General features: G+C 46.8%; 1 protein-coding gene across 1 annotated transcript in view; it reads right to left on the bottom strand.

Annotated features, from left to right (window-relative positions):
* Positions 1–5,448, bottom strand: part of DAAM2 (dishevelled associated activator of morphogenesis 2) — a 119,629-nt gene extending 114,181 nt beyond the window's left edge. Inside the window, 1 exon segment of the mRNA XM_032648396.1 lies at positions 5,323–5,448. The gene's annotated coding sequence lies outside the window, so the exon portion shown is untranslated.
* Between the last annotated feature and the right edge of the window lie 9,689 nt (positions 5,449–15,137).

Raw genomic sequence — 15,137 nt, 5'->3', positions numbered from 1 at the left:
TCAGTGCCTGGGCCCTCCCACCCTAGAGATTCTAATTTAATTGGCCTGGGGTGGGGGTGGGGGTCCGGGCACTGATAATTCTACAAGCTTCCCAGGTGAGGAGTTGAGCCACACTGCTTGGGTAGCTGCTTACCTCCTGTTTCTTCCACTTACTGTGTGAAATAGGGGAAGCCTTTTTTTTTTTTTGAAAGGTGAAGATGATTTTTTTTAACATCTTTATTGGAGTATAATTGCTTTACAATGTGGTGTTAGTTTCTGCTGTAGAGCAAAGTGAATCAGCTATACCTATACATATATCCCCATATCCCCTCCCTCTTGCGTCTCCCTCTCACCCTCCCTATCCCAACCCCTCTAGGTGGTCACAAAGCACTGAGCTGATCTCCCTGTGAGGGGAAATCTTTTAAGCCCCCAGTTTGAGCTGTAAAATGTGGATAACACGCATCTCATAGGATTATTATGAGGATGAAATGAGGCCTCAACCTGTAGGCTGCTATACAAATGTCAGGTATTATTGTCATCGTGCCATTATTTTTCAGTTTTAATGCTTGGTCCTACCTCAGTGGTTTCCCTCCCCTGTTTTGACCTTGATTCTTTGGACCAAGACAGTGTTTGGGATTTCTAAAGCAAGCTCTATGCGTAGCTCACTAACAGCCCAGGTTTATGGGTAAGTGACCCGGTGGTCTTTCCTTTTTTCTAGTAGAGCATCGCATGGGACTGCCATTTGTCTGGCATGGGGAGCGCAGATCTGTGCCCCACTTTTACAGTGAAGGTCTCCATCTCCAGGCAGGGATAGCTGACCTTTAAGCACTGTTGTGAAGCCTTGAATAAGTGGCTTATTTACTCTGACTCATGGACAAATGTCCAAACCCATGTACTTTCACGGGCTTAGAACTAAAAAGGGAAGGACATTACCATTTTGCTGAGCACTGATCAGTGTGCTAGCTTCTTCCCATATATTATTCCATTTCATCTTCAGAACAACCCTGGGATGTGAGAACACCTCTCGTTCTCATTTGACAGATGAAGAAGACTCAGAGGCTGAACACCTTGTGACCCGACGGTTCCGGAACTCAAACCTGGGTCTTGTTGATTCTGAAGCTCTTTGCACAGACCCGTGGGGTATCCTACAAATAATTTAGCTCCTCTTCAGCCAGGGTTCAAAGAGCTACCAAACTCCCTCGAGTTTCTTTTTCCCAGGTTTCTTTTTTCTTTTCTTTTGAGGGGGAGACCCAGAAAGAACTCCACAACACCTGCTAACGCCCATAGTCTGACAAGTCTCACCCAGCACTAGGACGATGATCCCCGGGTCGAAAGAAAAGGCATTTCCTCACTGTACAGCATTGGGATGGTGCAGTTTTAAAACCTCATAATGAAACAAGAAAACAAACCAGAAAAAACGTGAGGAGTGAGTCCGGAGAAATAGATAGTGCCAGGAGTGAGGAATTCACCGACCCCCAATCTGGGCCATCTGAAGAGAAGCCGGCCACTGGCTGAGCCTCTTAAAAGCCGAAAAGCCATCCCAGGCCATGGTTAAAGAGAGAGTTTGGACAAAGCAGAAACAAATGCGATCTTCAAAGTCTTAAATGTCAACTTGAAGGATAACTTAGAAGCTCTGAGATGGGCCAAGAGAACCTGCAGCTGCTTTCTCCACATCAGATGCTCCTTCCGTCCTTTGGACCAGCCACGCCACACCACCAGACAGCATGTCGATGTGGGAGGGGGCAGCCTCCCCAGCCCCTGCCCACCAAGGTGTTTACAGATGGCTAAAGCTTCCAGTTTTACAACTCATCAGATTCTCCCCTCTCACTCTGACCTGAGCACGCTTGAGGAGCAGTGACTGCCTCTGACCTCGGGCCTGTCCTTCAAGACTCCATTGGTCCTTGATCTTCCTGTCCCCCTCCCACCTTCCCACCCGCTGCCCCCAGCCACACACATACAACTGGCTCTGCTGCCCTCTTCTCTCCCGAGAGCTCAAACACAGGAGTGGTTTCCAGACCAGATATCCAGGATGCCTCGTGCCCTCTCCCGCCCCTCAGGTTAACGAACCGGCCATGCTCCTGGATAATCCCCACTAGCCGATGTTTCTAGAGGGAGGAAGTAAGTAAGTGACCTGAGCCCTAGAAACTCCACCCAACGGCCTTCAATAATGGAAAATACATAGCCAGATTTGGCAAGAGATCCTTTCCAAACCACACGGGCTCCTGATGGCTAAAAAACTGGAAAATAAAATTATGGGACTCCCTTTATTAAGGGTGTACAACATTCCTAGCTCTGTTTTAGTCCCTTTGCATAAATATCATGTTTGTGACAACCTCGTGAGGTAAATATCAACTGAGGTTTAAGCTCAGACAGAGTAAGTAACGTATCCCAGGTTACTAGTTCTCTCCCAGGGCAGACTGCTCTGATGTCTGTACTCTTCCTGTGGTGCCAGGCTGCATTTGAAATCCAGAGCTGAAGGACACAGAGTCCCTGAACACAGAGACTCCGGCTGTGGAGATTTAGAGGGTCACCTGCTGTCAAAGCCAAGGACATCCCCCAAGTGGTTCTTTCTGTCAGGTGCCTTTGCCCCTTGGACCTTCTGGAGAGCCTGAGAAGGCACCCTACGCATTCTGATCTCAGAGATGACCGAAGTGTGGTCCAGAAGCTTGAGCTGATAGAAGGGCCAATGAGCAGGCTTCCGTATCAGCCCAAGAGTCAGCGGCCTGAGAATCCGTCCCCGGTCTGAAGTCGGTGAAATGTTCCCCGGAGCAAACTCAAAAGGGTCAGGATTCCACTGACCCTCCAGAGAGGGTGATGAAAGAGCTGAGAGCCCAGATCTCACCCTCAGCTGTCCCCGAGGCGTCCTGTGCTGGGACGAGAGACCACCCTAGATTCCCAGATGGGTCCCCTCCACCCCTGGGTACTCAGCCTTCTCTTTGTAAATGGTGGGAATGAGTGGGAAGATTCAAACCATTACTTCCATCAGCTGCGCCGTAAGAAAGACGCCAGCCTGGGCCTACCGATGATCTTTGCACCCTCCTGACCGCCTATACTTCGCCCCACCCTCTTCTTTACCTCTGGATCCAGGGCTCTTCGGTAATGGCAAAAGTTTAACCTGTTTTGTGTCAAAACACTTTGGGGACAGGGGGTTGGGAAAGAAGACTGGGGAGGGGACATTTTCCCACAGAAAGCAGTAGTCTTTCAACCTCCCCTACACTCACCAAAACTAAAAACCTCCACCTCCACCGGCCTTTCTACTGGTCACCCCCCTCACACCCTCCCCCTTCCCGAACTCCTGACTCTCTTCTCAGTTCTAAGGCCCAGAAGTTTCTCTCCTCTTTTTGTCCTGATGGGGGCACGAGTATTCCCTCCGCATCTGAGGGTCTGGACGAAAAGCTCTGTAAACTCAGCTAGGAGTTAGGAGCCGCGGCGTGCAACTACCAGGGAACACGACAATCATAGCACAGTTGTTGTTGTTGTTTTTAAAAAAAGGGAGAGATGGGGGTCGATGCAGCTCCCAGAGCAACTGAGAAATGGCCGGTTTACACTTCCAGGCCTGAGGCCACGACCACCCCCACGCAGTCACCAATACAGAAACAAGCGCCTACACGTGCATCTCGCGGGTACCCCGCTACCCATGCACACGCACTTTTGTTTACACGGCCCTTAGCGCGACTTCCTTCTTCTTCTCTGCACTCAAGTTGAAGACATACTCCTGAAGTTAAAGGAGTCTATAGCTGACATTGCAGTCTGCTCAGTCTTTTATAGCTCTTCCCTAGGGGTCAATTTGTATAATTTCTAAAATCCTTCCCAAATCTTCGACTTCCTGTGGGTCCTTTCTGTATCCAGATTTCCTCCCCGTCCCTCTATTGTTACTCTCTCCTTTCTTCTAGGACACAGGGAGAGTCCAGTAATCTTCCCCCGACCTAAACATTGTAGGTCGGTTCTGCTGCAAAATACAAAACCAGAGACGCGGGATGAAGCTGAAACGGCTCTCTTTGTGGAACAACTATTGACATCCAGTGCGTGCACTGGGCAACCCAGGGCTGGTGGATCCATACAGCCCCACGTCCGCCTACGCTCAGTAGGGCACAATTCCCCCTCTACGACCTAGGGGAAATCCATTCCCTCCTTCTGCCAACTTTTCGGAGAAATCCAAGAAACTGACACCACACTCGGAAAGGCGGGGAGCAACTCAAAACTTGAAACTATTTAAAGATGGGAAGTTGCTCTCTTTCCCTTGTAGGCTTTAAGGAAAATCTCCAGGGCCTCTTTCCTGGAGAGGTGTGATTTTTATTTTTTTTTTTTTTTTCCTTGCCACCTTCCCAGGAACTTTGCAAATCCACCACGGGACTGTGGAAAAGTGGCCAAGGCAGAGAGAGAAGAGTTAAATCAAGCCCAGACCTCAAAAATCTGTGTTCAATTTTGATAAAAATCTCTCTCCCTCTCCCCCACCACTCCCCTTCCTCCACCCCACAGCTCAGACATGTTTCTTTATGTTATGAGCTTGCATCTTGTTTGGGGCACCAGGGCGCTCCCAGAAAACCCTCAACGGCCCCCACCGTGGGCACATGTGGCAGACACGTCCATTCCACTCTCCGGCAGGGCTGGACACGGAGCCTCGGTCCTGGCCACCACCTCCTCCTCCTTCCCTTTGCAATTACCTGTCTCCAGACCAGATCCTTCCTTCGCGGTTAAGTCAAAGCCGCAATGCCTGGCGCTGTCAGGGCCACAGCAGGCGGATGGATGGGCAGCAGTCGCAGGTGCTGGGATTCCCCACTCAGGACCCCTTTCCTGGGATGCTCCTTCCCTCTCCCAAGTCCCACTGCTTCTGAGAGCAAGAACCTCCCCGCTCCCTCTGCCCAGCCTGCTGGCCAGGAGCCAGGCTTGCAAGTGGGAGCCGGGGGCTTGTAAAGAGTTAAATCACCCGAAGGAACCGGGAAAAGCCACCACCAAAAAGTTGTCAGTTTGGGGGTCACCGGCTATGTCTGTCCGCTTGTGACAACAAGGAATCAGATTTCAAAGCCACAAACTTTTTTTTTTTTAAGTTTTCCAAAGACATTTCCTGTGTCCAGATGTGCCCATCCAGACACGCAAATCACACCCATCGGCGCAGACACGCACGCAGGCCCGGGGAGCCCCACTCAAGTATCCTCGGCGGCTCCTGCAAGCACTTTGGAGAAACAAAACAGGCAGCCCGTGGAGCCGCTGCCTTCCAATCCCCTTTCAGCGTTGGAAAGAAAGTAGAGGGGGAGAGAAGTGGGGGAGTGCCCCGGAAAGTCTCCCGCGGTCTCCCCGCCCCCGGACGCGAAGCAGGGAGGAGAGCCGGACGGCCGCACTTACCCCGGGGCGCCCATGGCGCGTCCGCCGCTCCCGCAGCCCCCGCGCCCGGCTGCGCGCCCGCCGCCCGCCGCGCCGGCTCCGCGCTGAACTGAGTTCGCAGTCTTCCGACCGAAACCTCGCCGCTCCCCCTGGGCCGGCCTCGCGCCGCCCGCCCCGCTCTGACGTCAGGCGTCTTGGAGCGGGATATTTATGGCAAGGATACTCTGAATTTTCCCTAGGTAGAGTTCTGATTGCAGTTCCTTGGGATTTGTAATTTTCACACTTTCAGACAGAGAGCAGGGGAGGGAGGAAGGGAGAGCGCAGCCGGCAGGGCGAGACAGACAATGAGGGTAGCTGTTTCCAACGCTGGCGAGGAGCCTTCTCAGGGCTCCCTCTGTTTTGCAAACATGTAAGGGTCAAGGAGGCAGAAGTGGTGACCTAGGGGGTGGGTGGGTTTCTCCTCACTCCTCCCCTGGTCTGAGCCGGCTGGGAGGTCAGGTGCTGGGGGTGGGTGGGGAGACTTCTTCGACCAAGTACCTTCAGGGGACACTAAGTGCCAGGAAGGTGCTAGGGCAAGAAAGGGGATAACAGAGCAGCTAATTAGAAGCCCTGGTCCACACCCTAACAACTTTTCCATTTCTTCTTTGGGAGTGCGTGCGTGAAAAAAAAGTTTCTTTTTATTAAATTATTTTCCACACTCCCTGCCTCTGTATAGCTTTTCCAACTCAGTACCAGTCAGTTCATCTTACTTCATTGCTTACGTACAGAGTTTGAGCCGTTTACAATAGCTCTTATTCATACTTTTTTAAATTGCTTTTAATTTTTTTTTCTTAAATGTGATTGTGATCCATCTGCTGGTCTGGACTGGAAATTGCCTTAGTTAAGAACAACTGTCTCCTCCATGACGGACACCATCCTCAGGGTGAGTCTGGATCTTCTCTGTTTCCCCCACGCTCCCAGGAGTGAGTAAGCGGATGGTGCCCATGCTGGGTGTTGACCCAGGTAGAGTTTTCTAGGTCTGGATTCTAATGGTCATCTGTTTCTCCATCTAGCTGAAGGGGTTTAGGGAAATGGCTTGGTTTAAAGGCCATCTTTGAAGAGTGGAGAGAAAGAGAGTGTAATGCCTTATCCTACATGGTTCCCAAAGACTGGAGGATGAACTGAAAAATGACACGCATGGGATGCAAATTGCTTGTACAGTTGGATAACGTAAGTGTGTAGGTATTCGACTCCCCATTAAGGAGAATGAGCACAGATAACCACAAATCATCACGAAAACAGCACAACTCCAGTGAGCTTCCTGTTAGCCCAGGTGGGGGTGTGGTTCTAACCACGTTACAGCGCAGCAGAGACCCGAGGACTTGGAATGCGTTTACCCCTTTGGCGGCAGCTGGTTAGGGCTGATTGCCAAAAAGAGCCAAGCCTTGGGGCTGGGCCTGTCGGTGGGAGACAGCCAAGATGTTTTGGTCCAAGCCACAGAGGGCCCAGAGCCCTGCTGTTTGGTCACTGTCAAGTTGCCCTCCTGAGCATCATACCCACTGCCACATCCCTCCATCCCCTTCCTCACATCAAAGTTCCATTGTCAGGGTGAGCTCTGCTCTGTGGTGGACACTGCACATTGGCTTCCAAAAGCCATTGACAAGCCCCTTCTCCCTTGCCTTCCTCAGCTAAAGAAACTGGAAGCCTCCAATATTCACCATCCCGGACTCCCTTGTAGCTAGAGATGGCTATGAAACCCAGTTCTGGACAGTGAGATTGGCATGCAGAAGGCAGAGGTCAGCTTCCACAAAGACTCTTTAAGAAAAAGTCAGATTCAGGGGCTTTCTTGGTGGTGCAGTGGTTGAGAGTCCGCCTGCCGATGCAGGGGACACGGGTTCGTGCCCCGGTCCGGGAAGATCCCACATGCCGCGGAGTGGCTGGGCCCGTGAGCCACGGCCGCTGAGCCTGCGTGTCCGGAGCCTGTGCTCCGCAATGGGTGAGGCCACAACAGTGAGAGGCCCGCATACCGCAAAAAAAAAAAGGCAGATTCAGATGGCATGCCCCTTTGACACTCGCTATTCCTCCTTCCCCCATTTCTTCTCTCTTAGGACATAGATATGATGCCTGGAGGTACAGCAGCCATCTTGCAACCTCGAAAAAAAATCCACTCACTTCAGGATGGTGGAGCGGGAAAGTAAAAGGAGCTGAGGCCTAGATGACATCCGTAAGTGGCTGAACTTTCCTCTGACTTCTTGTCAGGTGAGAAAAACTCCTATGTGTTCAAGTTATAATAGTTGAGTCTTGTGTTTTCTACAGCCAAGTATAATCTTACCTGATATACTCCCATCTATCCACCAAAATATAATATTGTGACGATTCCTGAGCATTAGCTCATAAGCACGACAGTTCTTTTTAACCTTATGCTGACATCATTCTTTATAGTTTTCAAAGCCTATTCACATATATCTCCTGTGAACCTCACAATCTGGAGAAGTATCACTATAACCTCCATTTTTTAAATAAGAAAAGAAGCCAGATTTGATAAATATCCTGCCCAAGATCACACAGTCAACAAAATAAGGGACCCTTGGATCCTAACCTAGTTCTTCTGACTCTAGTTCTGTGTATTTTCTGCAACAACGTCCATAACCCAACAACAAAGTCCAATAAAGAATCCTTATTACTCCTAAGTTGGCATGAATTCTATTTAATTCAACCAAGATGAAAGAGAATGAAAGTAAATTCTGGAACTAGAAAGTGTCACAGTCCACCTGGGGAATTAAGTCCAGCCCATCGTCACCCTGAATCCCTCTCACCTTCCAGCTATACTCTGACATCCTGCCCTGAATCCCTTAGAAAGTTGCTCTTTCTAAGGTCACATGGCCTTTTAGTTGAATCTGGTCTTGTCACTCTTCATTGTCACGTCCTTGGAGATGTTTACACCACCCCTTTCTGGAAGCACTCCCCTCTCTCAGGGACATCTTCCCAGCATAACTTCCCTTGTGCAGTTTCTCTCCCTTCTTCCACCTGGATGTGGATGTTTCCCAGGGATCTATCAGCCACCAACCTTCTCTTGCCCATCACCGACTCTCCTCTTGTGATTTCCTCCTTTCTTTTGAGTCCCACCGCAGGCTCCACGACTGTCTGGGAAGGTCAACCATTGTCTCTACGCCCAAATCTACTTTCCAACCACCATTTTCCCCTCAACTTAAATCCTGCTTTTTCTAACTATTTTTGTCTATATTGCCCAGCATATGGCAAGTAGTAGATAAATGGTATCTATTTTTAATGATTAGTGTAGAAAAGATGCAGGAAAGTGACTAAAGCATAAGAGGTCTTTGTGACTGACGCATTTCTAGGATCGGGAGCTGTGGTGTGATCATTCTCCCGTGGAGATCACCCCACAGGCCAAGCTACTTGTCCACAGTCAGAAGGAAATGTAGCAGAATTAATGGGAGTTAGCAGGAGCAGACACAACGGAAATGAAGAGGCACACCTAATGAGAAACAGAATAGCCTCGTTAACTCCCTTTAGAGTTAACTCCTTTTAGAATATCCTCGTTAACTTATTCCAGGCAAAGTGAGAGAGAGAAAGGTATTAAAGATGAGGCGAGAGAGGCCCAGAGACTTGGAGGTGGTGGGCGATGATGGGAACAGGGGAAGAATATTCCAGGTCTGGGGGAGGGGGCATGTCTCCATCCCTCCCCAGGTGAGCTTACTTGGGTTCTGTTGGGAAGAGGAACAGGTAAAGCTTATAAAATATGTGGCTCTCAATGCTAAGAGGCTGTTTTTGAGGTTGGTGAGCCCTGAAGAATCTGTAAAGTGGGAGGGCCCCTTCCAAGATCATCTGGTTCAGATGAAGAAAGATGGAGCCCCTACCCCCAACACTAGGGGGTGGTAATCTCCTATTCTCAAGACTGCCCCAGGGGTTGGGGGTGGCTCCATCTTTCTTCATGTCAGTCACCTGCATATCCCGGGAATGTTCCCTGAACACACAGTGAGGCTCTGGGCAGCGCACTGCTCATCTGGAAAATTCCAGCTGCTCCCAGAGGCATCCTCAAATAGTTCAGCAAGCTTGTCCCTGCTTCCAAGGCCAACCATGTACCTCCAAGGCCCAGCTGACTCGTGGGAGAAGTAGGCTTGACAAAGGTCCCTCCTGGCCCACTTCCCAGGGCCAGAGCTCCTAGTCTATACCACACAGATCCCAGGAGCACTCAGCCAAAACCTTGTGAAGGATCAATGAGAATCCCATGAGTAGCCATCCAATCAATGTGATGATTAACAGATGCCCTTCCCCAATTTACTGACACGGGCTAAAGAAGATGGTGAAAGAACTCAGGTGTTAGAATCAGAGACGCTGGTTAAATCCCCAGCCTGGCCTCTCACTGCTCTGTGAGCTCAGCATAGCAGGTAACTTTCTGAAGCTTAGTGTTTGTGACGGTCAATTTTATGTGTCAACTTGGCTGGGCCACAGTGTCCAAATATTTGGTCAAACATTGTTCTGGATATTTCCATGAGGGTGTTTTTTGGATGAGATAAACATTTAAATTGGGGAACCTCTATAATGTGGGTGGGCCTCATTCAATCAGCTTTTGAAGGCCATAATAGAACAAAGGCTGACCTCCAGGATTCTGCCAGCAGACAACCTTCAGACGTGAACTTCAACTCTTCTCTGGATCTCCAGCCTGCCAGCCTACCACGTCAGATTTGGAGCTCATCAAGCCTCCGCAATTGCATGAGCCAGTTCCTTAAAATCTATCTGTCTGTCTATTTATACACACACACACACACACACACACACACACACACACATCCTGTTGGTTCTATTTATCTGGAGAACCTTGACTAATACAATTTCTCAGCAATAACATGGGATGAAGAACATTCCATCCCAAAGGATTGTTGACAAGGTTTTTTGAGGCAAATGGATTGAAAGTCCCTACTTCAGTGAGTTCTTCTGAGACTGGAGAGGAAGAGGAACGCTAAGAATTGTGAGATCTCTCTCATTCCACCACTGAGGCTGTTGGATTCCACCTGCTGACCCCAGGCTCTGATCAGGGAAGTGCCAAACTTTGTATCAAGCGCGCTGGTAATGCCTAGAGGGCAGAAGAAGCTTGTTGTAAACTGGGCCCAGGTCAGCACAGACACATCACACATCAGGTGTTTTGATCATGGGCCCACCCTGCTTCTTTCACCTATATTGAGGGATGTAATCTCCACTGATTACAACAGGCCTCCTGGACTTCCATTAAGCAACAGTAACTTCTAAAGTTACAACTGAAGAAAGGTCAGAGGTATCACAGTTTCTTCCTGGAAAGGACCTGCCAATAGGACATTGAACTGCTTGAAGATGTTTTAGGTTCTCATCATGGTGGGAGGTTTGTAGAAAGGCGTTAGAATATGGCATCAGAAAAGCCTGGTTTCTAATCCCAGCTGTAGCTCTTACAGCTAGTAAGAGCATCATTTAGCTTCTCTGAAAAAATATGGAATAATAGGAGGATCAAACCCATGGTGCCAGAGTGAGGATTGAATTATAGAATGTTTGTAATTACAGATGGCCATTATTCTTACATGCCTCTTCCTCTCTTTGCCTTTTCCCATCTCCCCCCCCAACCCCCCCACACACAGCTCTTCTGTTAGTTAATACCAAGAATGCACTTAACATTAATGTACAATTCACTAGGTTCCTGACATCCAGCTCTCTGCAAACATCTTCGCCTGGAGTTTGCCAGGAAACCTCCCCTGGCTCAGACATGACCACACCAAATAGGCAGCGATTGGAAAATTGCCCCCATAAAGGCTGTCTCCTTCCGAGGCACAGGACTGCATTTCTGAGAAGCCTTCTCAGGTTGTTTGCAGTGGCTTTGAGGGTCGGCTCTGCTGCCTTGCCTACGTCAAAATCCTAAGTGTTTAACCACAAGACACACAATCCTGGGACATAGTGGCGGCAGCACTCCATCCCCACGGCAAGGCAGGCTGTGCGTGTGTCTAATCCGGTATGTGGCCCCCCCCACCAGCAGAGGCCAGTAAGGCACCACACCTGGCCAGATGTGGGATGGGCTATGGTACACAGTGTGCAGAGTGCTTGAGTGGGTGAGAAAGGGGGTGGAATTTCTTCCTGACCCCCATAGACAACGTGTGATCAGAGCCCAGGGTCCCAAGGCCATGCCCGCGGAGTAGCCACAGCTGCTTATGTTATTTCTGGAGCCAGAGTCCTTGCAGTCAGGGCTGCATACAAACTCCCATTTTCAGTAGCTCAAAACTCTTTGAAAAATAATGCTCAGAGCTAAATGCTCCAGTCAGCTACAAGGTGACATTGTATTTTGAAATGTTTGAGAGAAAGAAATCTTCCCAACTGACCTATACTGGGAATGAAAATGGGTAACACACACACATACACACACACGCTCATTTTTCTCCATTGAAAAATAATTTGAGACTGTTTACAATCTTTGGGTCTGTGTGACTTTGGGCTGGCGTATAGGTGTGTATGCAGGTGAGCAGGGGATTTTTGGAAGACTAAGGGACATCAGGAGAAGCATGACACATTTCATCATTCGGTGGTTTGTCTTTTAAAGGAAAATATCTTAAAAATGGTAGAGTGATGATGTTAGGAATCTGTTCCTAATTACCGCTCAGGAACTTGGCAATCTGTTTTCTCCATTCATTTCTTTTGGAAAGTTCTCAGCACCTCATCTCTTCAGCTGTGTGTGTATACAATCATACACACAGAAATAAAGAAAGAGAAAACCCACCCTGGTTGCCCTTGGAGAAAGCAAGGACATTTGCGCATCTCCTGAATCCTGCAAATATTCAAAAGCACAGATTTACAGACACTAGGAGTCTCAAAAACACCCAATAGGCTTGTTTGATTGATGCATATATGTGGTTCGGGACTCTAGTATAGGGACTTTTTCTTACTTTCTTTAAAAAGAAAGAAACAGTAGCAGAAGCAGCAGCAAAGAAATCCTTCTTGAATGCTATTTTATTCACTCATCCTGCTAAGTCTGAGGCACTGTGGTAAGCCCTGGTGATGCAAAGTTGCACTAGATGGGATTTCTAGCAATAAGAATTCAATCTAGTGGAGGGAAAGAAAGCTCAGCTACATGCAGGTTAAAAAAAAAAAAAAAAAGTAAAAGCACATGAAACTTTCAGAATCACTGTGGTTAGGATGAGGTGAAGGTCAATAGTACACTGCCTGTCTTTGGATGAATAAGAAAATACCTTCCCTTTCCACTGGTACCTTCCAGGCCAGTTGCAATTCCAGGCCAAAATGCAATTTCCAAAATACATTCTGGACAATGCTAAGCCCTTTAAATGGCTGCCAAAAAACGCAGAGGGAGTGTTTCTCATGATCAAATAAGTTTGATAAAAACTATATATTCTACCCCCATCCTTGGAACTGCACAGTGCCTATTAGCATATGGAAAGTTCTGAGAAGGCCCACAGCAAAAGAGATCTGCTGAACTTAGCTCAGTACAGTATTCCCCAAAGTTATTTCCTCACAGGACCCATTTCTCACATAACATCTATGAACATCCCATGACTTTCAGAAACATTGTTTAGTCTGAAGGGGACCAGAAGAAGTCTCTAAAAATAAACACAATTGTAATGGGATGCTGAAGTGGAATTTTTAATGAGGCAGCAAGATGCAATAGATAAGAAATTATAAAATAATGTTTCAGAGTGAGAAGAGGATCTTCAAAAGGAAGTATCTAGGAACTGGTTTCATGTCTCCAAAAACTCCTTCCTATAAGAAGAACTGGAAGCATGGAAATTGAGAAAGAATGTGATGAGGAAGATTTCCCTGAGATGCCTACCAGAATTCCTTCTCTTCACCCCCACAGTGAGAACAGCTTGAGGGGAGTGACTCAAGGACCTAAGTGCTTCCTGAAGTTGGGAATTGTGGACAGTGTCAAACTCCAGCCTGGAAACCTAGAAGGCAAGAGACAGATGGTAAATTGATTTGGTGGTGGATCAAAGGAGAGTAGTTACTTTACTGGGAAGGCTGGCACTTCCAAGGCTTGCTAGGACAAGGATTTATCCATGTGTCCTGACAACCATATGTGGGCCACATGGGTGAGAAAGTGAGCCAGGAGACCTATTTAGATCTTATCAAAGAGGACTACCTGGAAGAATTATGGGACCACAATATCAAGAGCTGGTGCAGAGTGGGCTACTGGCAAACCAACTAAATGGGAGAAAATCAGCTGAAGGAAGAGAATGCACAAGCCCGTATATAGGATGTGCAGTTGAAGGGACCCAATTGAGTAGTCTCTGAAGAACCCACCAAGAGCTCATAGGGAAAAGAGCCTGATATATGCAAACCATTTTACAACCATACCAGTCGAGTAAAAACTTCTTTGAGGAAGAGGAGACTTCTAACTATGGCTGAGTAAGGAGATAAGCAAACAGTCTCCCCAAAGCAACTATAAATCAGGATTAAATTAACAAAAACAACCATTATGGCACTATGGAAATCAACCAAAGGCATATGACAATCTGAGAAGTGTTTATACTTTACAAACTGATGAACTTTGGGTAAGAATACTGGGAATCTCTGGTATTTGGACTTGAGGCTGTGTGAAATCATTCACTGACCACTGCACTAGGAAGATACAAGGGTGATCTTTAGGAAGCCAAGCTTATAAATGAAAGTAAGGATATCAAAACACAACTGAACTGAACTGAGACATCACTATCCATATACTGCAGGTTTCACAGATTTAGCCAAGGCAAGTGATAGCAACAACAACCTCACGATCCAAAGTCGCATACAAAAAAATTAATCTAAAATGTGCAGTTTTTCAACAAAAAAATTTACGAGACACACAGAGAAACAGTAAAGTGTTACCCATATGCAAGAAAAAAAGCAGGCGATAGAAACTTTATGAGTATCTTCCAAATGCTGGGTTTAGCAAAGACCTTAAGAGCACCTACTATAAATATGTTTTAAGAACTGAGGAAAGCAATGTTTAAAGAATTAAAGGAAGAGTGACAACAAGGACTAAACAAATAGAGATTCTCAATTAGGACACAGATATTATATTTTTAAAACAACCAAATGAAAATTCTGGAATTCAAAACACACCTAAAGTAAAAAATTCACTATAGGGCTCAAAAACAGATTCAAGATGGCAGAAGAAAGAATCAATGAACTAGAGGATAGATCAATTGAAATTATCAATCTGAAGAATAGAAAAAAAAAAATGAAGAAAAAAGTGAATAGAGCCTCAGAGACCTCTGGAACAACATCAGGATATAAGGGGAGTCCCAGGAGAGAAGAGAGAGAAATGGACAGAAAAAAAAATTTTTTTGAAGATATAGTGGCATAAAATTTCCAAAATTTGATGAAAATCTACTGATCTACTTAATATACTGACCAAGAAGCTCAAAAATCTAAGTGGAATAAACACAAAGTAATTCACACCTAGACATATCATAGCTAAACTCTTAAAAGCCAAGACAAAGAGAAAAATCTTGAAGGAGAAAAAAAATTCTTTACATACAGGGAGCATCAATATGTTAATAGCTGACTTCTCATCTGAAAGATTGGAATGACATATTCAAAGTGCTGAAGAAAATATTCCTAACCAATAAATTCTAAATCCAGCAAAACTATTGTTAAAAATTTAGGCAAAATTACCCACAAAGCATAGTTAAAATAACAGATATTAAGTGACACTTCTTAAAAATGTATTTAACATGCAAAAAAGCAGTCAAGGAGGAAGAGAAAATATACAGAAAAAATACCAAAATGGTAAATATAAATCCAACCATAAAAATAAGCACATTAAATGTGAATGAACGTATAGAATCAACTACATGCTGTCTGAAAGAAACACACCTTAGATTCAA

The sequence above is a fragment of the Phocoena sinus genome, chromosome 11 (assembly GCF_008692025.1).
Source record: "Phocoena sinus isolate mPhoSin1 chromosome 11, mPhoSin1.pri, whole genome shotgun sequence".
Classification (NCBI taxonomy): Eukaryota; Metazoa; Chordata; class Mammalia; order Artiodactyla; family Phocoenidae; genus Phocoena; species Phocoena sinus.
The sequence above is the reverse complement of the archived record's forward strand: the minus strand, read 5'-3'. Positions and strand labels throughout refer to the sequence as shown.